This window comes from Salmo salar, chromosome ssa12 (genome assembly GCF_905237065.1).
Source record: "Salmo salar chromosome ssa12, Ssal_v3.1, whole genome shotgun sequence".
Classification (NCBI taxonomy): domain Eukaryota; kingdom Metazoa; phylum Chordata; class Actinopteri; order Salmoniformes; family Salmonidae; genus Salmo; species Salmo salar.
In genome coordinates, this window is record NC_059453.1 from 65,321,038 (window position 1) to 65,348,122 (window position 27,085).

The window sequence follows — 27,085 nt, forward strand, 5'->3', positions numbered from 1 at the left end:
GTCCCAAATAATCCATTGTTATATCCAAATAGCGGCGTTTTGTTCGTGCGTTCAAGACACTATCCGAAAGGGTAAATAAGGGTGACGAACATGGCGCATTTCGTGACAAAAAAAATCTAAATATTCCATTACCGTACTTCGAAGCATGTCAACCGCTGTTTAAAATAAATTTTTATGCCATTTTTCTCGTAAAAAAAGCGATAATATTCCGACCGGGAAATCGTTTTTTATTACAAAGAGAGTGAAAGTAAAAGCATGCTATCCCCTCATGCACGAGCCTCAGTCTAATGGCCCTCTGACAGAGCACTTGCCAAACGCGCTAATGTGTTTCAGCCTGGGGATGGAATTACATCGTTCAGCTTTTACCCGCCTTCTGAGAGCCCATGGGAGCCGTAGGAAGTGTCACGTCATGCCAGAGATCCCCTGTATTTGTTAGAGATGATCAAGGAGGGCAAGAAATGGTCAGACAGGCCACTTCCTGTAAGGAATCTTCTCAGGTTTTGGCCTGCCAAATGAGTTCTGTTATACTCACATACACCATTCAAACAGTTTTAGAAACTTTAGGGTGTTTTCTATCCAAAGCCAATAATTATATGCATATTCTAGTTACTGGGCAGGAGTAGTAACCAGATTAAATCGGGTACGTTTTTTATCTGGCCGTGCAAATACTGCCCCCTAGCCCCAACAGGTTAACAGGACAATGACCCAACACACCTCCAGGCTGTGTAAGGGCTATTTGATCAAGAAGGTGCGTGATGGAGTGTTGCATCAGATGACCTGGCCTCCACAATCACCCGACCTCAACCCAATTGAGATGGTTTGGGATGAGTTGGACCGCAGAGTGAAGGAAAAGCAGCCAACAAGTGCTTAGCATATGTGGGAACTCCTTCAAGACTGTTGGAAAAGCATTCCAGGTGAAGCCGGTTGAGAGAATGCCAAGAGTGTGCAAAGCTGTTATCAAGGCAAAGGGTGGCTACTTTGAATAATCTAAAATACAAAATATGTTTTGATTTGTTTAACACTTTTTTGGTTACTACATGATTCCATATGTGTTATTTCATGGTTTTGATGTCTTCACTATTATTCTACATTGTAGAAAATAGAAAAAAAAGAACGAAAAACCATTGAATGAGTAGGTGTGTCCAAACTTTTGACTGGTACTGTATGTCTGAGTCGCTGGGTGACATGTTACAGTGTTGTTGTATTTTAAATGGCACAGTCTCAGTTTTGATGTCCCCTCCAGCTGATCTTTCTGCTGCACTAATAAGGTCAGACTCATGCTGCATTTCAGCCTTCAAGGGCGATGCAAGCTGGGGCTGAATGTACTGTAAATCAAAGCTTAAGCACATCCTAATTTAATTCTCAATGGCTTTATTGACTAGGTGTGGGATTAATATTTTAGTCGTTTGTGAAAAAGATCAGTCATCTTCAGAAAAACCCATCCACTCCTCCTGAATGTAATTTCTTTGAGTAGACTGTTTTATTAGTATCAATTCAATAATAATTTGCTATTGTCTTTGTGGGATAACTCATCAAGCTCATTTTATTTATTATAATTTTTTATTGAATTTGAAAACATACAATCTACCTGCAGTGAAGCCGCTCAACATTTACATTACATTCAGTCATCTAGCAGACACTCCCATACAGAGCGACCAACAGGATCAACCAGGGTCAAGCGTCCCACCAAAGGACACAAGGACAGATTCCCCACCCGGTCGAATCGGGGACGCAAATCAGCAAGCTCTCGGCCACCGGCCCAAGCTCCCAACCGCCAGGCCACCAACCATTCAAGATCCCCCCCACAATTCCCCTCGAGAGCTGCCCTTCAACCATCCAAGACCCCCCCCCCCCCACACACAAGTCCCTGCAGAATTTTTTTTATTTCTAGGGTAAATTTTAGATTAATGTTATGCTTTTGGGGGAGACCAGAAACAGGCTACCTGAGGGCAATAACAGAACAAATGGTCTATTGATTCTGTACCCTCACACCAAACACTGCAGAGCTGCGATGGTTGTATGCCCCAAATATTCAAAATGTTGTTGGTGGCAAGAATTCTGTACAATAATTTTAGCTGAAAAGCACGAAATCTTGAATCTTGCATCATTTTATATACTGTATCAACTCATACACCCTGTGCCATGGAATAGGAACATCAAAAATCTGTATGGAACAATCTGTATGACACAGCTGTCAACATTCTGGTCCCCTAAGGTAACTGGTATATTGTTCCTCCGACAGTTTTGATCCTTTATATTGGGCAGACAGACCAGTTCCCTACTTCCTCCCTCTCCATTTTTGGTGTAGTGCTGTAATCTATTGGTTGTAATCTTGGATTGAGCAGACCTTCCCATAATAGCTCCATTAAAGACAAAATTCTACCATTCCAATTTACAATATCATTTAAAAACACAATACCCTTCTCAAACATCTTTTCCATAAATACAGGTATTTTATTAACCAGCACATTTGAGTTCAACCATTATATTTGTTGTAAAATTTGTTCTATCTTTTCAGGGGGTGAAATTTAAATTGTAACCAGCTACACATTGCTTGTTTGAAAAATATGTACTGAGAACGTTTCATTTTCAATTAATCGAAAATGGGCATTTTTAAACAACGGATGAGCTTTTCTTAGCAATCTACAGTTGAAGTCGGAAGTTTACATACACCTTAGCCAATTACATTTAAACTCGGTTTTTCAGAATTCCTGACATTTAATCCTACAAAAAATTCCCTTTCTTAGGTCAGTTAGGATCACCACTTTATTTTAAGAATGTGAAACATCAGATTAATAGTAGAGAGAATGATTTATTTCAGCTTTCATTTCTTTCATCACATTCCCAGTGGGTCAGAAGTTTACATACACTCAATTAGTATTTGGTAGCATTGCCTTTAAATTGTTTAACTTGGGTCAAACATTTCGGGTAGTCTTCCACAAGCTTCCAACAAAAAGTTGGGTGAATTTTGGCCCATTCCTCCTGACAGAGCTGGTGTAACTGAATCAGGTTTGTAGGCCTCCTTGCAAGCGACACACTTTTTCTGTTCTGCCCACAAATGTTCTATAGGATTGAAGTCAGGGCTTTGTGATGGTCACTCCAATACCTTGACTTTGTTGTCCTTACGCCATTTTGCCACAACTTTGGAAGTATGCTTGGGGTCATTGTTCATTTGGAAGACCCTGGTGCACCTTTGCGACCAAGCTTTAACTTCCTGACTGATGTCTTGAGATGTTGCTTCAATATATCCACATAATTTTTCCTCCTCATGATGCCATCTATTTTGTGATGTGCACCAGTCCCTCCTGCAGCAAAGCACCCCCACAACATGATGCTGCCACCCACGTGCTTCACGGTTGGGATGGTTTTCTTCGGCTAGCAAGCCTCCCCCTTTTCCTCCAAACATAACGATGGTGATTATGGCCAAAGAGTTATATTTTTGTTTCATCAGACCAGAGGACATTTCTCCAAAAAGTAAGATCTTTGTCCCCATGTGCAGTTGCAAACCGTAGTCTGGCTTTTTTTATGGCGGTTTTGGAGCAGCGGCTTCTTTCTTGCTGAGCGGCCTTTCAGGTTATGTCATTATAGGACTCATTTTACTGTGGATATAGATACTTTAGTACCGGTTTCTTACAGCATCTTCACAAGGTCCTTTGCTGTTGTTCTGGGATTGATTTGCACTTTTCACACTAAAGTACGTTCATCTCTAGGAGACAGAACACTTCTCCTTCCTGAGCGGTATGACGACTGCGTGGTCCTATTGTGTTTATACTTGCGTACTATTGTTTGTACAGATGAACGTGGTACCTTCATGCATTTGGAAATTGCTCCCAAGATTGAACAAGTCTTGGCTGATTTATTTTGATTTCCCCATGATGTCAAGCAAAGAGGCACTGAGTTTGAAGGTAGGCCTTGAAATATATCCACAGGTACACCTCCAATTGACTCAAATTATGGCAATTAACCTATCAGAAGCTTCTAAAGCCATGACATAATTTTCTGGAATAATCCAAGCTATTTAAAGGCACAGTCAACTTAGTGTATGTAAACTTCTGACCAACTGGAATTGTGATACAGTGAATTATAAGTAAAATAATCTGTCTGTAAACAATTGTTGGAAAAATTACTTGTATCATGCACAAAGTAGATGTCCTAACCGACTTGCCAAAACTATAGTTTGTTAACAAGAAATTTGTGGAGTGGTTGAAAAACAAGTTTTAATGGCTCCAACCTAAGTGTATGTAAACTTCAGACTTCAACTGTACTTGAGAACCATTTTGGATTCAAGTAAGTGAAGCTTTTAGAGAGAAGTTTGTTGCTTTCATATGTAATCATCTCAGCCCACCCAGTTCATATTCCTTATATAGACATGCCCGCTTTATCTTGTCTGGTTTAGCATCCCAGATAAAGCAACAAAAAAATCCAAGAGTATGCAAAGCTGTCATCAAGGCAAAGGGTGGCTACTTTGAAGAATCTCAAATATATAATATATTTTGATTTGTTTAACACTTTTTTGGTTACTGCATGATTCCATATGTGTTATTTCATAGTTTTGATGTCTTCAATACTATTCTACAATGTAGAAAATAGTAAAAATACAGAAAAACCCTTGAATAAGTAGGTGTGTCCAAACTTTTGACCTGTAGTGTATATATAAAGTCCGCTATGAATACCAGGCCTGGCTTCTTAGATGTTTCATGCTGTTTTATTATTTCTAGTAGTTGTCGTATATCTTCTCTAACGTATCGTCCATGTAAAAACCCTGTCTGATCAGGATGAACAATACCTGGCAAAACCTTTTTAATTCTGAGTGCTAAGCATTTTGCTAGTATTTTTACATCACAACATTGAAGTGGAAGAGGCATACTGGATCTTTATATTTGCCATTTGGGTCTTGTTTTAATAGTAGTGAAATCAGACCTTCCTGCTGAGTACCTGACAGACTACCGTTTCTATAGGAGTAGTTAAAACAAGATAATAATGTAGCTTTGAGTATATAAAAAAGGCGTGATATACAGTCCCTCTACTGGTATGCAATCAAGCTCTGGGGTTCTTCCAGTCTGAAAGGATTTAATAACCTCAAAGAGTGCTTCCTATGTAATTCGGCCTTCGCACGGATCTTTTTGTGCATTTGTAAATGTGTCATATTTGATATTATTTGGAAAGAATTCCTTACTGTAATCGGCGTCATTCAAAGGGTGAAGAGGAGACAGAAAAGAAAACATCTGGAGCCAACTGGTAAATGCAGAGGGTCTTTTACTTAGTTATAAGGAATTCTTATCACTTTACAAGGTCCCTGTAACACCTAAAGATTTTGCAATTGTTTTAGATGCCATTCCCTCAGGTGTTGCTTTATTATTCAGGAACATGTCAAGACCTGACCCTCAGAGCCTACCTTCCATTAACCCTGTTGACTCATCAGTAGGAAAGATTTGTTTCTCTTTTGGTCCATTCAACAACAGAGCGATACGAACCTTGTTTCAGCAGGATGTTGTATCTATACCTTATGTCATGCCTTATTGGAATGGATTTATTGATAATATCTGTTGGGAAAAAGTTTGGATGTTGCCACATACATACCTACTCGTTAACAAAATTAAGGAAGTTTCCTTTAAAATTATTCAGACATATTATCCTGCCAACCACTATATGAAAAAGTTTAAGGAAAACATCAACTCAAATTGCTCCTTTTGTAATGACCACCCAGAAACAGTGTTGCATCTTTTTTGGCATTGTATTCATGTAAGAAAACTGTGGCAAGACATCAGTAGATTTATAATTGAACACATTTATGAAGATCTTACACTATTGTGGAGAGATGTACTGCTTGGATTCTTTACCTATGATAGAAATAAGCTGAAACATTTTTATGTAATTAATTTCATTATTCTTTTGGCCAAATTTCATATTCACAAATGTAAATATACAAACAAAAAAACACCTTTTTTTTACCTTACAAAAAGAATTTGAACAGTATTTTAAGACAATTAAATACTCTACTAACAAAAAGGCTGTTAGAATTATAAGTGTATGTATGTCCCTTAATTACATCTAGACGTTCCGCTAGCGGAACACCGCTCCAATATCCAATGATAGGGCGTGGCGCGAAATACAAACTCCTCGAAAATCCGAAAACTTCAATTTTTCAAACATATGACTATTTTACACCATTTTAAAGACAAGACTCTCCTTTATCTAACCACACTGTCCGATTGCAAAAAGGCTTTACAACGAAAGCAAAACATTAGATTATGTCAGCAGAGTACCCAGCCAGAAATAATCAGACCCATTTTTCAAGCTAGCATATAATGTCACAAAAACCAAAACCACAGCTAAATGCAGCACTAACCTTTGATGATCTTCATCAGATGACACTCCTAGGACATTATGTTATACAATACATGCATGTTTTGTTCAATCAAGTACATATTTACATCAAAAACCAGCTTTTTACATTAGCATGTGACGTTCAGAACTAGCATTCCCACCGAACACTTCCGGTGAATTTACTAAATTACTCACGATAAACGTTCACAAAAAACATAACAATTATTTTAAGAATTATAGATACAGAACTCCTTTATGCAATCGCGGTGTCCGATTTTAAAATAGCTTTTCGGTGAAAGCACATTTTGCAATATTCTGAGTAGATAGCTCGCCATCACAGGCTAGCTAATTTGACACCCACCAAGTTTGGTACTCACCAAACTCAAAATTGGATTACCTTTGCTGTTCTTCGTCAGAATGCACTCCCAGGACTTCTACTTCAACAACAAATGTTGGTTTGGTTCCAAATAATCCATAGTTATATCCAAATAGCGGCGTTTTGTTCGTGCGTTCAAGAAACTATCCGAAGGGTAACGAAGGGTGACGCGCGGACGCGTATCGTGACAAAAAAATTCAAAATATTCCATTACCGTACTTCGAAGCATGTCAAACGCTGTTTAAAATCAATTTTTATGCGATGTTTCACGTAAAATAGCGATAATATTCCGACCGGGAGTCGTTGTTTTCGTTCAAAGACTGAAAAAGTAAAATGGACTCTTCACGTGCAGGCGCACACCCGTCTCATTGTTCTCAGATCGACCACTTACCAAATGCGCTAATGTTTTTCAGCCAGTAACTGCAGAGTCATCATTCAACGTTCTGGTGCCTTCTGAGAGCCTATGGGAGCCTTAGAAAGTGTCACGTTACAGCAGAGATCCTCTGTTTTGGATAGAGATGACAAAGAAGGCCAAGAAATGGTCAGACAGGGTACTTCCTGTACAGAATCTTCTCAGGTTTTGGCCTGCCATTTGAGTTCTGTTATACTCACAGACACCATTCAAACAGTTTTAGAAACTTTGGAGTGTTTTCTATCAAAAGCTACTAATTATATGCATATTCTAGTTGCTGGGCAGGACTAATAACCAGATTAAATCGGGTACGTTTTTTATCCGGCCGTGAAAATACTGCCCCCTATCCATAACAAGTTAATAAGGTCCTTGTGTAATGTGATATTGTTCCCCCTAGCCCAGTTGTCCATTGTATATTATTCATATATACTTGTGTATACTTGTGTTCCCACATGTACTTCCTGTATTGATTTGTATTGATTTGTTGTTAATAAAAATAAAAAATATATATTTTTTAAAAAAGCCTGTCTATCATGTTCATTGAGTGGGTTAAGACGAACCGCCACTCCAAAACTAGCAGACCAATGGAGACTCATTGTCTACGCCTCCCTCTAAACCCCACCCTTCATGGAAAAATAATGCCAAAACTCGCAAAGAAATAGACATCGAACGCAAAGATACGAGGAGCGTAACCAAAAGGTAGTACATGCAGGCAAGAGCATAGGCAAAATGTATTCAATATGATAGGTTTCTCGGAAAGTTTAACCGAAAAAAATGTTGCACTCATTTTCAAATATTAAAAAAAATAATTTGTCATATAGTTTTGTTCTCGCTTTAAAATAATTTGCAACAAGTTTTGGCGTTTTGCTTTTGATGTCTTATTTTTGTTTACAATTCTATACATTTTACTTTAAATTATTTGGTTTTTGATATCCACATCCATTATTTCACCCGTCCTCGAAAATATAATGTTTACATTCTCAACTTTATTTTTCATGTTCATGATTTATTTTATTTTGAATTCAATACAAATGGCGTGAAATTGACCCCATACATTAGATCGTTCTTGAATAAATTCCTCCAGTTCTTTTTGTTTTTCCTCTAACTTGTTTTGTACCTCTGTTCTACTGCTTTTATTGCCATCTACCTGTACTGTTAGTTCCTGTATTTCTCTTGTTAGTCTTGTCTCTTTAGACAGAAACTGTTTTTTCTTTACTGATAAATAATGAATTTTATGACCTCTGAAGGTACATTTAAAAGTATCTCAAACAATAAGGGGATTGGTGGAACATACTGTATATTGTACTGGAAAAATTCTGTTATAAATTATTTTGTCTTAGTTAAGAACAAATTGTCTCCCATTAGACTTTGATAAAATATCCAATTATCCATTTCTTTTTCAAGCTCCTTTTATTTGTCAAGTCATGTGTTGGAGGTGTGTGTGTGTGTGTGTGTGTGTAGCACACCGGGAAATGGCCTTGAAAAACCTCCCGTAGCGACAAAGATCTAGGCATGTACAGGGCAAGAGAGCGAGAGCGAGAGAGAGAGAGCGAGCGAGCGAGAGAGCTGCAGAGAGATGTCAGTCAAACCACTGTGTTCTAATCTAAAATCCAATTAAATTACTCAGAGTCTCCAACCTCACCATAATTTCCCCAGCAGCACCCTCCGGCTTCTGCAGATTTGTATTCTCTCTCTGTTTCTCTCCCCTCATTTTCCCTTAGTATGTACTTCTCGCTTTTTTCTGAATACACTACTGTGTATATACACTACACTAATTCCTTGCTTTGTGAAGTTTAGTGCACATGTGGCGACGGCGAGGGTTTGATAGTTAGACAGGTAGACGCTAGAGAACGTCTTTGTTTACTCGTGTATTTGAGTACTACTTGTGTGTGTGTGTGTGTGTGTGTGTGTGTGTGTGTGTGTGTGTGTGTGTGTGTGTGTGTGTGTGTGTGTGTGTGTGTGTGTGTGTGTGTGTGTGTGTGTGTGTGTGTGTGTGTGTGCGTATGTGCAAGACAGAGAGAGAGAGCATGATACACTCTTAGAATTAGTGGTGACTAGTGAAGAAACCCTGGAGATCCTCAAGGAAACCCTGGAGTTTGTCAAGGAACCATTGCTAGTCAATGGTTTGAATTTGCACCTTTGGTTAGATGAGGGGTTCTTGGAGACACCTTTAATGGTTCAATGTAGCCAGAGGAAGAAGCTAAACAAGAGGTTTTAACCCGATCGAATAATATGTACACAAAAAGAAAAATCCCATGAAGTTAGGAATTTTTGTATGGAACTCAATGAGAAAATGTCTAATTTTGTCAACAAAAAATGTAATTGTTCAGTTGCTACGTGGGGCTTATTTGATCAAATTAGAAGTTTTGTAATGGTTAGGTTGTTACAAATGCTCTGATATAAGTGGACGCACGTGGCATTTCTGCAACTTTGAAAAAACAACTTTATATCGGAGTTGTGGCTGTTGTCATAGGATTTGGCCGGTGTAGGCCGTCATTGTAAATAAGAATTTGTTCTTAACTGACTTGCCTGGTTAAATAAAGGTTAAATAAAAAATATAAAAAATAAAATAGAGATGGATATAACCAGTTTTATCATGGACATTGCTATTGAGGGCTTCCACCAGTTTAAAGTAGTCAACTGGGTGGAGATTCCTAATAGTTGGGAGCAGTCAGTGGGGAAGAATAAGAAAATGTAATACTTTAAAATGGAGATAGACTCAATGGCACTGCCCATGCTGTCACAGGCGCTATAATGGCACAGATACAAAGACAAGTAAACACTATGGCCTGTTGTTCACATGCATATCTGCCCTCGTATTGGCTAGAATGGTCCCACCTGATCTCTTCTCCCGCCTGCCTTCCATCTTTGTATTTCCAGTGAGTGGATTTGATTAATCTGGTGTGTTTTGCACAGAGTGAAAGTTCATTGCATTCCTTTTGGAACTGGGGAGTTTGTGAGCCAGGTGCCCCGTTCAAAGCCCATAGCGAACTCGGCTTAAAACAAATGTGATGTATTAAGCACAAGGAGTAATGAGTAGGATTCTTTACACATGGGTTCCTCGAATAGCCTTTTCAGAGGCATAGGCGCAAGAAGTAGGGGTGCTGCACCCCCTGAAAAGTCTGAAGAAAAAAATGTATATGAATAAATAAATAAATAAAATCACAACAGTAGTGCACTAGGCCTTTACTTATTAGCGAACCAATGTAGACTTCAGTAGCATGCACACATTTGTTTTGTAGCATCTCAGCTTTGGCAAAAAGGTAGTTGTATTATTAACTACAGTATCTTGCAGGATTCAATAGTTGGAATTGTAAGAGTTGTTGCCCTCTCCCTTTCTCTGCGATTGTCATTCTCATGTACAGTATTCAGAAAGAGCAAAACCCTGTCCTCAAACATTTACATCAAAAGGTGCAGAGTTATGGGCAAAGACACAAAACACCCACATCAAATTAAATATTTTTCTTGATCAAATAACATGGAAAACAATCACATTTTGTGCAGTATTAATTTACCATCCTTACAAACCACTTAATGTAAATGTCCATTACTGTATTGTACATAGGCTGGTGATCTAGGTTTATACCTGTAGACTTTCCATCACCATGAAGAAAAACAATGCACAATAAGGTAATTGAGTACATTGAGACATCAAGTGGTTTGTGATGTTGTGGCTCAGTTGATAGAGCATGGTGTTTGCAATGCTAGGGCTGTAGGTTTGATGCCCACGGGGGACCAGTATGAACATGTATTGACTCACTACTGTCTGTTTCTCTGAATAAGAGCTACTTTAGAAAAGGAATTAATATATCATTTCAGTTTTCACACTTAAATAAGTTGCATTTGCAAAGTATTTCAAGAAACTTGAAAACATATATCAAGCAAGGATTTTTATATTCCACAGGTATTATCAGATTCACTTTTTTGTACTGATAATTATCAGACTCAAGTTACAAATGCTAGTTAATACATTTAATTTAAAAAATATCACTAAAGTAGTGCACTGGGCCTTTATTAGTCCTGTATTAGTGGCTGATATAGACATCTTCAGTGCAGGCAACAACAAAAAACTTCTGCATCCACCTCCCCCCTCTGTAAAAAAAAGTCGCACCAACACCAAACTACTTCCCGCAGCTATGTTCAGAGGGGTTCAAGGATTTTTTTGAACTGGAAAAGGTTCCCTCTGTATGGCCATTTTCATTTTTAGAACCCCGAAAGGTCCTTCCAGACTCCTTTACTTATAAGAGTGCAGGATACAGACTAGAGAAGGGGTTCTCAAAGTGGGGTCAGCCGCAGAGATGGGAAGTACTTCTGTTACATGTATTTGAAATATGTATTTCAATTACTTCGGAGTATTTTTTACATTTGTATTACACTGCGCTGAAATACACTCCAATGTATTTTGTAACAAGATACTTTTGAGAGCTGTACATTTGTATTTTCAAAATGCAAAATACTTTTCTATATTTAATTTTTTATTGCGGTTCACAATTTTGTGGGCCCCTTTCAACCTGCATTGGTGTCAGAAGTCTGATGGCACTACGTTGTGATAAGAGCATCTGCTAAATGAATTAAATATAGTTATATAAAAATGGACAATTACAAAGCACGCTGAGTATTATTCTAATGTCCTCTGTCCAACACAAGGCCAATAACAACCAGTGTGCTTTGCAGTTCATTTTGGTATGTTCATTTTCATGTACAGTGCATTCGGAAAGTATTCAGACCCCTTGACTTTTTCCACATTTTGTTGAGTTACAGCCTTATTCTAAAATGTATTACATATTTTCCCCCTCATCAATCTACACATAATAACAAAGCAAAAACATGTCTTTACAAATGTGTGCAAATGAATAAAAAAAACAACATGAAATATCACATTCACATAAGTATTCAGACCATTTACTCAGTACTTTGTTGAAGCAGCTTTGGCAGCGATTACAGCCTCAAGTCTTCTGGGGTATGATGCTACAAGCTTGGCACACCTAAATTTGGGGGGTTTCTCCCATTCCTCTCTGCAGAGCCTCACAAGCACTCTCAGGTTGGATGGGGAGTGTTGCTGCACAGCTATTTTCAGGTCTCTCCAGAGATGTTCGATCTGGTTGAAGTCCGAGCTCTGTCTGGGCCACTCAAGGACATTCAGAGACTTGTCCTGAAGCCACTCCTGCGTTGTCTTTGCTGTGTGCTTATTAAGGTCATTGCCCTGTTGGAAGGTGAATCTTCGCCCAGTCTGAGGTCCTGAGCGCTCTGGAGCAGGTTTTCATTAAGGATCTCGCTGTACTGCTCCGTTCATCTTTGCCTCAATCCTGACTAGTCTCCCAGTCCCTGCCACTGAAAAACATCCCCTGTTGCTTGGCTTGAATGCCAAGCGGCAGGTCTGGAGGAAACCCTATGATGAAGCATGCTGTGGGGATGTTTTTCAGTGGCAGACACTGGGAAACTAGTCAGGATTGAGGGAAAGATGAACGGCGCAAAGTACACATTGATCCTTGACGAAAACCTGCTCCAGAACGCTCAGGTCCTCAGACTGGGGCGAAGGTTCACCTTCCAACAGGACACTGACCCTAAGCACACAGTCAAGACAACGCAGGAGTGGCATCAGGACAAGTCTCTGAATGTCCTTGAGTGGCCTAGCCAGAGCCCGGACTTGAACCTGACCGAACATCTCTGGAGAGACCTGAAAATAGCTGTGCAGCGACGCTCCCCATCCAACCTGACAGAGCTTGAGAGGATCTGCAGAGAAGAATGGGAGAAACTCCCCAAATACAGATGTGCCAAGCTTGTAGTGTCATACCCAAGAAGACTCAATGCTGTAATCGCTGCCTAAGTTACTTCAAAAAAGTACTGAGTAAATGGTCTGAATACTTTTGTAAATGTGATATTTCAGATATTGTTTTTTTTTATAAATGTTTAAAAATGCCTACAAACTGTTTTTGCTTTGTCATTCTGGGGTATCGTGTGTAGATTGATGAGGGGAAAAAACAATTGAATCAATTTTAGAATAAACTGTAATTTAACAAAATGTGGAAAATTCAAGGGGTATGAATACTTTGAAATGCATATGTTCGCTCAAGGTCTGCTTGACAGATTCCCATACAAACCTCATCCCCATGCCTTCTCCCCTTTATATGTCACCTATTTTATCCTTCACTTTATTCATCCCTCAAACACGTTGACACATCTCATAATTTATGTAGGTTAACGTTTCACCCTCTCACATGTAGAGATTGAAATGGTCGGATATGGACTGACAGTATCTTTTCCATCCAATTGGCGACAGATTTTAATATGAATATTGTGTATTCCGCATAAAGAAAATATGTACATATTCCCACCAGTGGTAGGCCTATGTTTCCACCAAATGGATTTGATAAAAATCAGTGCGTGATGAGGTAGTGCACACACAATGTATTTGTTGGTTTAAGTGTTGTCTTAAATTTTCATGTGCCGAATAAAAATCTAAAATTGAATGTGTTTCCATCGCATTCTTAACTACGGATAGTTTTGTCACAAAGACGGTTGAGTCAAATAGCAAATGTGCCTACTCAGGTCTTGGCAAATGCGCTCTAGCCAACAGTTTGCAGATATAGTGCGGGTAGGCTGTGCGGGTTGTCTAGTCTAGGCTATATGATGAGATTATTATGGATAATTATAGATAATTATCTGTCAGTAAATGTACTTATGGGAGAAGTGGCGGTGGAAACGACATTATGCAAAAATGTTGATATAATAACCATCAAATCAAAGTAAACTTGGAGTCACGCGATGATACCATGCAGTTTATTATGATACAGATTGAATAAATGATGAACTTCACAGGGTGGTGAAAGTGCACTATGATCTTGATGCTCATTTCCGATAAATATTGAGGGTCTTACTCTGGTGACATGAACTATACTTGACTCCCATTTGACAAATAAAAATATTCCGGCTCTTTTCCAGAATAATCTCATCATGTAGATTTGCCTATCCGTCCAGCCTACCCGCACTGTAGGCTATCTGCGAGCTGTTGGTTATAGAGCACGTGCCAAGACCAGAGTAGGCACATTTGGTGTTTTTGTGACAAAACTAATGGTAGAGTTGAAAATGCGATGGAAACATATAGAACTTTAGATTTGTATTCTGTACGCGAACATTTAAGCGAAAAGGTGTGAACTACTTCATCACGCACTGATTTTTATCCACAAAAAGTTAATTTGGTGGAAACACACCACTTGTGGGAAAATACGCATAATTTCTTTATGCGGATTCTAGAGTATTTGCATGAACACCTGTCACCAATTGGATGGAAACCTAGCTACTGACTGCCATTTTTTGTGCAAGTGTCTGACATATTCAGACAATGTACTGAATAAAGTAATTTCGTTTTCACTAGCCTACTGATACCTGTTCATATTCAAATCAGTGTGATTGATTGAGTGGACCCCTTCCGTCTAGCAAATACAGGGGGAAATAAAGGAAAATAACCAGATTAAAAGGAAAAATGTCTGAATACAATGTGTTTAATAGAGTATGAAAAGGTCGACGGTTTAATGCTCGAGCGCACCTGTTATTCTTGCATCATCTCCTCACAATAATTCCCCGCTCTGAGAGAGGGTGGTGGGGTGGAGTAGAGTGTTGTACTATACATGAGAATGAGCAGAAGATATTTCAGGATTTGGGGAATTACACGGAATTACTACAAGGGAGCGTTCGCCCTTCATGAATCTCAGGTCCTCCTTGAAATGCTACCCATCACACCTCCCTCGCTTCTATTCCATTCCCTCTTCAACTAAAGCATTCGATTTCCCTCCTGCCTGCAGATCGTGACCGTATTGGATGAGGGATGCGCCGCTGTGCTCCCAAGAACCGCTACCCGCTGCAGTGCATGTGTTAACGTTTGACTGATCTATGTATGGGATTCTTCACTCTCTGTGGAGAGACAAGGAGCTGATAGCGTCCTGAGAGGGAAAACGTAAAAAAATTGGAGGAATTAACTGATTTATGGACAGAAAAAAGGTCACTAGTAACTACTCTTTCTTGTCCCGTGGATGATTTTTTTCCAATCCCGCGCTAAAGGCGCGAAATTATTCCGGTCACGTCGCGCAACAACCAGCTGTCCTGGAGCCCGCTGAAGTGAATAGGTGCTCCGTGCACGCGAGAGATAGCGCAGCGCGCGGACACCTGCAGTAAATGTAGCGGGAATTCCCCTCGTAAACCGTCCAGAGAAGGTAAGTTAATTAAAAACATCTCGGAAGATATCTATCCTTTTACATTATGTTTATGATTCTATATAGGTTATAGCCTACCATTAGCCCACCACCATTTCATCCACTATATATTTTTTTATCTTTATGGTTCATTTATGTCTTGAATGATTATTTGTTTGTTTTATACATTGATATATATTAAAGAAGGTCGAAGAAATAGTTGAATTAACATTTTGAATTATGCAACATTAACATACATTTTGCATTAGAAGCCATAGGCATATGCCACACATAGCCACAGGAAGTAGGGGGCCTGTGGGTGCTGCAGCACCCCCTGAAAAATCAGAATAAAAAAATGTTAATAAAATTTCGAAATATTTTTTTAAGAAAATTATTTTTCACAAAGTAGTGCACTGGGCCTTTAATACTACTGTATTAGCCGTCCTACATAGCGTCTGTATCTCGGGCACAAATATTTTTTCAGCACACCCCCTTTAAATTAAATAAAACATTTAAAAAGGGAGCAAAAGAAGCCATAGGCATATGCCACACATAGCCACAGGAAGTAGGGGGGCTGAGGGTGCTGCAGCACCCCCAGAAAAATCATAATAAAAAAATGTTAATAAAATATCGAAATATCTTTTTAAGAAAATTATTTTTCTCAAAAGTAGTGCACTGGGCCTTTAATCTGTAGTCGGGCACAAATATTTTATCATCACACCCCCTTTAAAAAGGCAGCACTACCCCCTATGATACCACGGACCCAGAACGTAATCTGAGTCAGTAGAAGTGTGCACTTGGTTTAGTGGCTCGGGAGGAGACGTCCATAGAGTGCCATTACCAGCTCAGTGTATGGGATGTTTGCCAAAAGACTGTCCTGCTGAGAAGTCTGTCTATCGAATGGTTGTTTTTCAGGATGCTTTGGAATGACAACTAAACCGATGTATATTTAAAGTGGGCCAAGTGCATTGTTATTACTGTATACTGTATTAGTAGGCTACATGATCTAGATGTTTATTGTATGCTACATTGTGGCAGGTAAATGTTATAGAGACCAACTGTCATTGCAAACCCCACTGACTGTCATATAGCATGGCTACCTTTTGTTGATTTCATATCATTCAATGAATGCATTTTGTTTATTTTAGTTTTTCCCATAGAGGCCAAATGAAGGCGAATGAGAGAAGAGCCCTGGCCTGCTACAGCATAATAGACTGGATGGACTAGTAGCACTCAGTCCTAAGAGCAGTCCTTTAGGTGGTCAGGGGCATCACTGTAGTAAAACAGCTTTGTTTTCATGCAGCCGTTTATCACCTAAATGTATAGAGTACTGTCAGACAATCACACTTCCATATTTTAGCCTTGCCCTATAGACTACTGTGTATTTGTTTACTATATGAATGTGAGCTTACACTGTAAACCTTAAGGAATTTGTAACTCAAATACACCTAGTATGTTGAACTAAAAGTCAATGAAACATAATTATTGCTTAAAATGTTTGTGGTACTGACTCAAAACTAAATAAGTCACATCAACTCTACATTGTTAACCATTTTTGTAATTTAATCAGTAACTTACTGTATTCAGTGGCGGATTTAGGTATGGGCGATATGGGCAGCCGCCAGGGCGGCATCTTGCTGGTGGCGGCACAGGGCGCACGCACAAAAACATTTGCAATGGTGACATTTGCACGATCGGTTTTCTATCGCTCATTTGCACGTCACGTCAATGATATCATGTCACTGTGTGGGACTGGGGGTCAATTAAACTTGTCGGAGTGGGCTCCCTGATTCTAGTTTGTGAGCTCGGCAGGCTAATGCCTGGGAAGGTCTCCCACTCAGAAGTACGAGATGGGGAGGGGGGCGGGGGTAGGTTGACCTCAGGTCTCCCCACTGGAAGCCGAGGTAGGGGGAGCGGGGGAATCTATCAAATAGTGCACCTCTAACTTTGTACAGTACTAATGCAATTAGTCAAATTAGTCACACTACGAAATGCTACCAAATAAACCACAATTCATTCATAATACTGTGAATATATAGATTCAGAGACATATTGTTGCATTTTTTTCTGGTTTGTGCGAAATCGTGAAGAATAATATAAAACCAGTCTGCACACCACCAAGGTGAATTGGTTTAGTCTTGACTCTTGGTTGACAGTGTTGGGGGATGGGTAATGTATTGATGCTCGAGTACCAAATCAACACAAATGGATAAGAAAAGGTCTAAGCCATCAGTGACCAGTTTAGGAAAAAGAGGAAAGAAGAGGAGAAATGCGCAAAAGATAAAGGTATGCAGCTATGTCATCTCTTTATGATTATAATACACTGCTCAAAAAAATAAAGGGAACACTTAAACAACACAATGTAACTCCAAGTCAATCACACTTCTGTGAAATCAAACTGTCCACTTAGGAAGCAACACTGATTGACAATACATTTCACATGCTGTTGTGCAAATGGAATAGACAACAGGTGGAAATTATAGGCAATAACAAGACACCCCCAATAAAGGTGTGGTTCTGCAGGTGGAGACCACAGACCACTTCTCAGTTCCTATGCTTCCTGGCTGATGTTTTGGTCACTTTTGAATGCTGGCGGTGCTTCCACTCTAGTGGTAGCATGAGACGGAGTCTACAACCCACACAAGTGGCTCAGGTAGTGCAGCTCATCCAGGATGGCACATCAATGCGAGCTGTGGCAAGAAGGTTTGCTGTGTCTGTCAGCGTAGTGTCCAGAGCATGGAGGCGCTACCAGGAGACAGGCCAGTACATCAGGAGACGTGGAGGAGGCCGTAGGAGGGCAACAACCCAGCAGCAGGACCGCTACCTCCGCCTTTGTGCAAGGAGGAGCAGGAGGAGCACTGCCAGAGCCCTGCAAAATGACCTCCAGCAGGCCACAAATGTGCATGTGTCTGCTCAAACGGTCAGAAACAGACTCCATGAGGGTGGTATGAGGGCCCGACGTCCACAGGTGGGGGGTTGTGCTTACAGCCCAACACCGTGCAGGACGTTTGGCATTTGCCAGAGAACACCAAGATTGGCAAATTCGCCACTGGCGCCCTGTGCTCTTCACAGATGAAAGCAGGTTCACACTGAGCACGTGACAGACGTGACAGAGTCTGGAGACGCCGTGGAGAACGTTCTGCTGCCTGCAACATCCTCCAGCATGACCGGTTTGGCGGTGGGTCAGTCATGGTGTGGGGTGGCATTTCTTTGGGGGGCCGCACAGCCCTCCATGTGCTCGCCAGAGGTAGCCTGACTGCCATTAGGTACCGAGATGAGATCCTCAGACCCCTTGTGAGACCATATGCTGGTGCGGTTGGCCCTGGGTTCCTCCTAATGCAAGACAATGCTAGACCTCATGTGGCTGGAGTGTGTCAGCAGTTCCTGCAAGAGGAAGGCATTGATGCTATGGACTGGCCCGCCCGTTCCCCAGACCTGAATCCAATTTAGCACATCTGGGACATCATGTCTCGCTCCATCCACCAACGCCACGTTGCACCACAGACTGTCCAGGAGTTGGCGGATGCTTTAGTCCAGGTCTGGGAGGAGATCCCTCAGGAGACCATCCTCCACCTCATCGGGAGCATGCCCAGGCGTTGTAGGGAGGTCATACAGGCACGTGGAGGCCACACACACTACTGAGCCTCATTTTGACTTGTTTTAAGGACATAACATCAAAGTTGGATCAGCCTGTAGTGTGGTGTTCCACTTTAATTTTGAGTGTGACTCCAAATCCAGACCTCCATGGGTTGATAAATTGGATTTCCATTGATTATTTTTGTGTGATTTTGTTGTCAGCACATTCAACTATGTAAAGAAAAAAGTATTTAATAAGATTATTTCTTTCATTCAGATCTAGGATGTGTTGTTCAAGTGTTCCCTTTATTTTTTTGAGCAGTGTATTATGCATGTAATGAAATAGGCTAGTATAACACTTCTGTTTGTTAACCTATGTTACTATGTTGCTTGCTATGCTATTACACATAGGGCGACAATATTCAGTTTTCTGTCCAACTAGGTTACATAACATTGGATATCATTTCACACAGTTTCATCATGATAATGTGTGTAGCCTGCAGCAAAACGATTACAACCTAACTAGCCCTATGGTGGAACAAGCTCCCTCACGACGCCAGGACAGCGGAGTCAATCACCACCTTCCGGAGACACCTGAAACCCCACCTCTTTAAGGAATACCTAGGATAGGATAAAGTAATCCTTCCAACCCCCCCCAAAAGATTTAGATGCACTATTGTAAAGTGGTTGTTCCACTGGATATCATAAGGTGAATGCACCAATTTGTAAGTCGCTCTGGATAAGAGCGTCTGTTAAATGACTTAAATGTTAAATGTTAAATGTAGCACATTATTGATTTGGTTAACTTTCATTGAGGTGACATCATAAAGGTTTTCTGTGATTGTATTGACTAGGTCCTGAACTCAGTAAGGGGAATTTCCAATGCTGTAGGCTAACTTGTGAGATGTCTATATTATGCTGAGATTTTGTATCTTTTGTGATACATTGAGTCTTTTGGGATGTCTTATGCCTAGAATTAGCCAAGGAGGTTGTATGTTTCATTTGGTTCCTATTCTGAAAGTTTGATAAATTGTGCATAATGACATGAATATTTAATTGTGCAACAAGTGTATTTAGGGTGTCAGACACATATACTGTATTTCAATGCAAATTCAGGGGCACTTCTGAAATATTTTGGAGCACCCTCTGGCACTGGCCAGGATGAGGAGCCATATACCTCCTCAGCCACACAGGTGTCTTCACAAATGTTGTCTGAGCCTGAGGATGAGGATGAAGACCCATTTGCTTCCACTTCTCTCCAGCAGGATTCTTCAGGTGTGTTTGTGCGGACACGCACGTGTGTGTGTGTGTGGGGGGGGGTACACGCACCTGTGTTTATGTGTGTATCCTTGCATAACAAACAAAATAAATAATTTCCCCTTTGCAAAGTTTTAAGTTTCCATATTGTAGGTAACAATGATGAATTTATTATTACTGGATATGTATGGGGCGGCAGGTAGCCTAGTGGTTAGAGCGTTGGGCCAGTAACCAAAAGGTTGCTAGAATAAATCCCAGAGCTGACATGGTAAAAATCTGTCGTTCTGCCCCTGAACAAGGAAATTAACCCACTGTTCCTAGACCGTCATTGTCAATAAGAATTTATTCTGAACTGACTTGCCTAGTTAAATAAAGGTAAAGAAATTAATTATGTTGGATGTTCCACCACTATAAATATGGTGAATAATGTAGGTAAACTAATGCCCATGTGCTCTCCATTAGAAATGCCTGTAGCAGCATCCCCACCAAATCCTGCTGCTGAGGATGAACCACTGTCTACAGACCCTGTCTACTAACCTTTCTGACTGGCCTTCAGTTCTGACTGACAGAATTTGGACACAACTAGTTTGCAGAGGACCAAGTGAGGTACCACCAACTTTGTTTCCCCAAGGAATGAGAGTGATGGACGAAGTTGCTACTACCAGTATTTCAGGAAGACCTTGGTGAGTGGTAAAAAAATCCCGAGAAGTTGGATGGTGTATTCTGAAAGAAACAACAGCCTTTTCTGCTTCTGCTGCAAACTCTTTTCTAAGAAGAAAATGTATTTAGCAAACTCAGGACTGACAGACTGGAAACATGCAAGTTCTTTGCTGATTTCACACGACAGCAGTCCAGAACACCAAAACTGCATGAAGACATGGAAAGAACTGGCTATGAGGATCAAAAAAGGGGAAACAATTCATAAGCATGAGATGGCACTTATGGAGGCTGAGAGGATAAGATGGAGGGAGGTGTTGACATGTCTGACTGCTATTGTGCAGTCTCTGGGAATTAGAAATCTGGCACTAAGGGAACACACAGAAACACTGTACTCTTCATCAAATGGAAATTTCCTCAATGAGGATGATCTGATGGCACAATTTGATCCAGTCATGAAAGAGCACCTTAACCGTGTCCAAAAAGGGACCTCGAGTCACACCACCAGCTACCTTGGCCACCAAATGCAGAATGAACTCATTGATTTGTTGAGCAGCAAGGTCATTTCAATAACGGGGAGTGACATCAAGCTGATAAAATTATTCTCTATAATTCTAGATTGCACCTCAGATGTCAGCCACACTCAACAGTTGTCAGTTGTGATTATAATTGTGTCACTGAAGGAGGAGCCCCACATAAAGGATCATTTTATGGGGTTTTTGGATGCAGAGGAGTCCACGGGCCAACATTTGGCATCCCTGATTCTCAAAAGATTAGAGGAGCTAAAACTTTCTTTTGAGGACTGTAGAGGACAGTCTTACGATAATGGGGCCAACATGAGAGGCACAAATAAAGGTGTCCAAGCCAAACTCCTGGAAAGGAATACAAGAGCTCTATTTGTGCCATGTGGGGCTCACACATTGAACCTGGTTGTGGCTGATGCTGCTAAAAGTTCTGTCGATGCCACAGGTTACTTTGGCATCTTACACAAACTGTACACCTTGTTCTCAGCCTCCACACAGCGATGGGCCATCCATGTGGACATCACTTTGAAGATGTGGACTGAGACAAGGTGGCAGAGTGAAGTTAAGAGTGTCGAGCCACTGAGGTATCATGCAGCAGCGGTGAGAGGCACTGATTGAGGTGAGGGATCAAACCAAAGACCCTGTGATAAAGATTGAAGCCCAGTCCTTGTCAGAGGAGGTGGGATCATATTGCTTCAGCATCTGTACAGTGGTGTGTTATGACATCTTGAGCCAGATCCAACATGTTAGCAAGCTGATGCAGTCTCCCAGTATGCATGTGGATGTAGCAGTCAGTCCTCTCAGAAAGACAGAGAGAGGTCTCAGCAGCTACAGGGCAACAGGCTTTATGACTGCACAAACGTCAGCCAAGGATATTGTGAGGGTATGAATGTAGAGGCTGTTCTACACGGAAAAAGAAAAAGGCTGAGGTCCACAAAGCGGCACTTTTCATACGGATTATTTGATGAGCCTTTGAGTAATGCCCTGAAGAAGCTGGGGGTGACATTTTTCAATGTCGTTGTTGATGTTGCAACCTCAGCTCTTCAGGAAAGATTTGCCACATTGGAAAATGTGGGAGAGAAGTTTGGAGTGCTGTCAACCTTCCAAAGTCTCTCAAATGAGGAGCTGACAGAACAATGTGGGGCCTTTAGTATGACACTGCACTATAAAGAACACTCAGACTTGGATGGCAGAGAGCTTGCACAGGAACTGAAGAACTTGCCTGACCTGCCATTGAAGACCATGACCCTGCTTGAGCTGCTGATATTAATACATGAAAGGGAGCACTCAGAATTGTATCCAAATTTGTGGACTGCTCTCAGAATTTATCTTATTCTGCCAGTGACCATAGCTGAAGCAGAGAGGAGCTTTTCAAAGCTGAAGCTCATCAAATCCTACCTGAGGTCCACCATGTCACAGGAACGCCTTAGTGGCCTTGCTGTCATCAGTATTAACCATGCAATTGCTGGGCAGATTTCTTATGATGATGTAATTGATGACTTTGCATCAAGGAAGGCAATAAAGGTCAGGGTTTAGATGGCAGTTGTGCAATTTAGTTTGTGTGTTTCTTGTTTGAAGTGCAATAGTGTAATAATCAGGTTCTCTTCTTTATAAGTGTGTTATTCTATTTGTGTATTTGTGTGATATAGGATTTATGCAATTTAGTTTTATTTGTGTGTTTTTTGTTAGCAATAGGGTGATAGTGTAATAATTTGATTCTCTTTTATATTTGTATTTATATACTACAATTTGTTTCTATTTGTCTTTGTTACTTTTATATTTATATGGTTTTAAATGTTATGATTATTTATTTGTGTTGTTTCAAATGTCTGAATTAAAATTACAGTTAGTGAAGAATGGTGTTTTTTGGGGCGAAGGGGGGGTTCGCCCAGGGAGCCATACAAGCTAGAACCGCCACTGACTGTATAAACTGAATACAGTAGATTACCGTAGAATGCACAGTAAAATACAGTGCATTTGTTTTACAGCACACTGTAAGACTTTTCTGTAATTTCAACAGTGAAACACTGTAGAATGCACAGTAAAATACCTTAAATGTATTTTACAGTATTTACTATGGTGCATTGTGGAAAAATTATGGGCAGGGAATGGCTAATTAACATAAGGCGTGCCTTGTAAGAGGCTATATTTGTCACATGCATGAGTGATCATTCTCTACCCCCACAGAATACAGTAATATACTGTATTTTAGGAATTCTACAAACCTTGTCCTAAAAATATAGATGATAAGAAACAATTTTTTTCTGGCGATCGTAATTTACATAGACTTTTTAGGGCAGAACAGGGCTTTTGGCACTGCTAGGTTGCTACGCAATAGCAGACCAGCATAGCTTGTAACTTCAGACTCCAGACCGGACACTGGGGGCCTGGTTTTGCCCTCTAATTACGGCCAGTTTCGACTTGTAGAACTGCAAGTGATATGAAACACCTAGTATTCATTAATATGCTTTATACCACAGCATTGAATACTCGTTTCTGATTGGCTAGAAGGGCATTCTAGAATGGACATTAAAACCAGTGTTGCGGTTTCGGCACCAAGATCTTTGTAAGGCATGGTTTACGCATACAAGCACACACCACCAGTCCAAGTGAAGGGTTAAACCGGTTTATTACTATCAGGCATCGTTAGCGTTCCTGATATACAAAACTCAAAACAGATTAAACACTTCATCACCAGTGGAAGGTCTTCCAATCTTGGTCTTTGGGGGTTAAATCATTCTTGAAGTCATAATTTATTTTCTTCTTAAAAACCTCCTTCTCTACTGTATGCTCTGTCTCTCCAATAACCTCCTACTCCTTCACCTGCCGGGGTCAAAGAAAAGACAACGAAAGAAAACCCAGGGCCTAGTTAACTGGAGACACTGATTGGTTTCACCTGTCTGTAGTTTGGCTCAGATTACAACTGGAGGCAGGTGTGGCTGTTCTGCTGCAGACTAGTTATCCGTAGTCCTGGCAGCCAAAAAACAAAGAATCCTCGTAGGCATATAATGTCCATTCACCACACAACCCCTGAAACCGTTACACCAGATAACTGGACAGTTGGAAAAGATATCGGGAAATTTGGAAAAGACATTGGGACACCTTGCATTCATGACGCGATATGCGCCCACACATGCAGACCGTACATGCTCCAAAGTTACAGAAAGCTAAACCCAACAACAACACAAACTGAAATTGTAAACGCAGGTCAAACGAGGAAAAAACGTACATTACCTCGTGTACATTACCTACGTAATATGCAAATTCCTACAGATAACTTGCTTGCACTAATCCCTTTAAAATTACAGTAAAATACTTTAGAAATAATATTCTCACCGTTTAATAGTCACTTTTACTGTATTGTACTGTTTCATTGCTCTGGCATCAAGTTACTGTGAATATCTCAGTATTGAAGTGGCCTTATCCAGATAGTCAGCGATATTTCATAATATATCTTGTTGTATTTACAATAATTTTGAAGACCAATGGGTGCTAACTCTACAACTCACTCGAAAAGGCAAGAAGCACTGGGAAATTATATTGGAGGGGTGGTTTAATGGGGCGTTACCATTTTTTTACCAAGCTGATACAATTTAAATCTGGACCCCCTATAGCGCGTCAAACTCATTCCACGGAGGGCCTCCCTTCTACTTGACTGATGAATTAAAGTCACTAATTAGTAAAGAACTCCCCTCACCTGGTTGTCTAGGTCTTAATTGAAAGAAAAACCCAAATCTCACAGACACTAGTCCGTCCATGGAATGAGTCTGACACCCCTGCCCTACAGGCTCACAGTGACTATCAGTTTGAGTAATGACTTCAAAATCTGTACTACTCAGATATATTAAGCGTAACAGATTTCCTTGAATGTTTTGACTAATGACAGCACATTGGGGTTTACAGTGAATAGCATCTGAGTGTTTTATTTCAGAACTAGCCTATGGATAACTAGATTAAAGTATATCTACATATGATATAGGCAGGGATTGGCAAAAATGACTAAATACAATTACAAAATACCATAAAGATCAATGTATCAAATTAAACTACGAAATATTTGTATTTTGAAATGTATTTAATTAAAATACATGTATTTTAAAATAGAGAAATACATTTGCAAATAGCTGGCCCAAACAGCAACAACATTCTCAGTAACAATTACAAAAAACAATTTACTTTCTATAACTGTGATATGTTGTTGTTTATCTATCTTAGTTGAATGCACTGACTGTAAGTCACTCTGAATAAGACTGTCTGCTAAATGACCAAAATGTAAATGTATATATCAAAATGAACTGCAAAACACACTGATATTATTATTGGCCTTGTGACAGGTGGAGTCCATTAGAATAATACTCAGAATGCGTTGCAATTGTCAATTTTTACATATACAATTATATTTTGTTAATTTAGTGGATGCTCTTATCACACCTTAGTGCAATCTGACTTCTGATACCAATGTAGGGTGAGAGGAGGCCACAAAATTGTGAACCACTATAAAAAAGGGTATAGAAAAGCTCTCGAAAGTATCTTGCTACAAAATACATTGAAGTGTAGTTCAGCCCAGTGTAATACAAATTACAAAATGTTAAAAAGTAATTGAAATGCATATTTCAAATAGATGTAACAGAAATACGGCCCATCTCTGCCTATTCCCTGCTGCGAAACTCAAAGGGATTGTATCTGAAGACCTAGTCCCATTCTGCTCACTCAGATACTCTACTTCCCCTGTGTGTGTGTGTGGGTGTGAGAGGGGGGGCGTGAGAGAGATAGAGGGAGAAAGTGTGCACACAAGTGTGTGTTTGTTAGTGTGTTTGGTGTTTGTCTTTCTGTGCACGATGTGGTGTGTGTGTGTGTATTTATGGAGGCTGATGTAGGAGGTGGTGGGGGAATATATTTCTACAAAGTGTGTCACTACAGCTGCTGCTGCAGTAATCCAGGGAAGCTCTCATAATAGATTTTTGCACAGCGAGTAGAGGATTGCTCCATCCTACAGTTGTTCTGTACTGCACTGCATGTTCTGATGTAAAGCAGGGATTGCCAATGGCGTGCCTTTTATTTTAGGCCCGCTGATCAAAATGTTGCTTAGGGCCCCCAAAAGGCTACAGCTGGCTCTGACTGCATGTGTGGGTATGGATGTGGGTACGCAGACCCCCGCGAGCCACTGCGGCCCCCAAAGATGAGTTCAGATTTTTTTGTGGCCCCCACCCCCATCAAAGTTGCCCATCCCTGATGTAGAAGCTTATGCACTCACTATCCTAAGATTTCACTACATTGTGAGAGTCACAGTTTGCATGGAAGTCTAGGGGAATTAGAAATAAGAAAGGCTTATTGTTGTTATGGCAGCATTTGAAGGGGTGGAGGTAGCGATTTACAAATGATCTCATTACTGTAGTTGAGTAGCTTTTCTGAGTACTTGTAGTTTTTGAGTATTTTTCTAAATCAGTAATTTTCCAACACAATGAACTTGGGGAGGGGACTGTGGATATCTCTCTCTCCGTTCGTTCATTCGTATGTTCATTCATCACAAAACCCACTGATATTGCCAACTACTTTAATGACTTTTTCATTGGCAAGATAAGCAAACCTAGGTATGACATGCCAGCAACAAACGCTGACACTACACATCGAAGTATATCTGACCAAATTATGAAAGACAAAAACTGGACTTTTGAATTCTGTAAAGTCAGTGTGGAAGAGGTGAAAAAAATATTGTTTTCTATTAACAATAGAAAACTGTTTAGGCCCCTTACTTTTTGAGTTAAGC

General features: G+C 40.3%; 1 protein-coding gene across 1 annotated transcript in view; it reads left to right on the plus strand.

Annotated features, from left to right (window-relative positions):
* Window positions 1-14,705: 14,705 nt before the first annotated feature.
* Window positions 14,706-27,085, plus strand: part of LOC106565563 (G-protein coupled receptor 22) — a 55,610-nt gene continuing 43,230 nt past the window's right edge. Inside the window, exon 1 of the mRNA XM_014132825.2 lies at window positions 14,706-15,325. The gene's annotated coding sequence lies outside the window, so the exon portion shown is untranslated. The remainder of the gene's footprint in view (window positions 15,326-27,085) is intronic.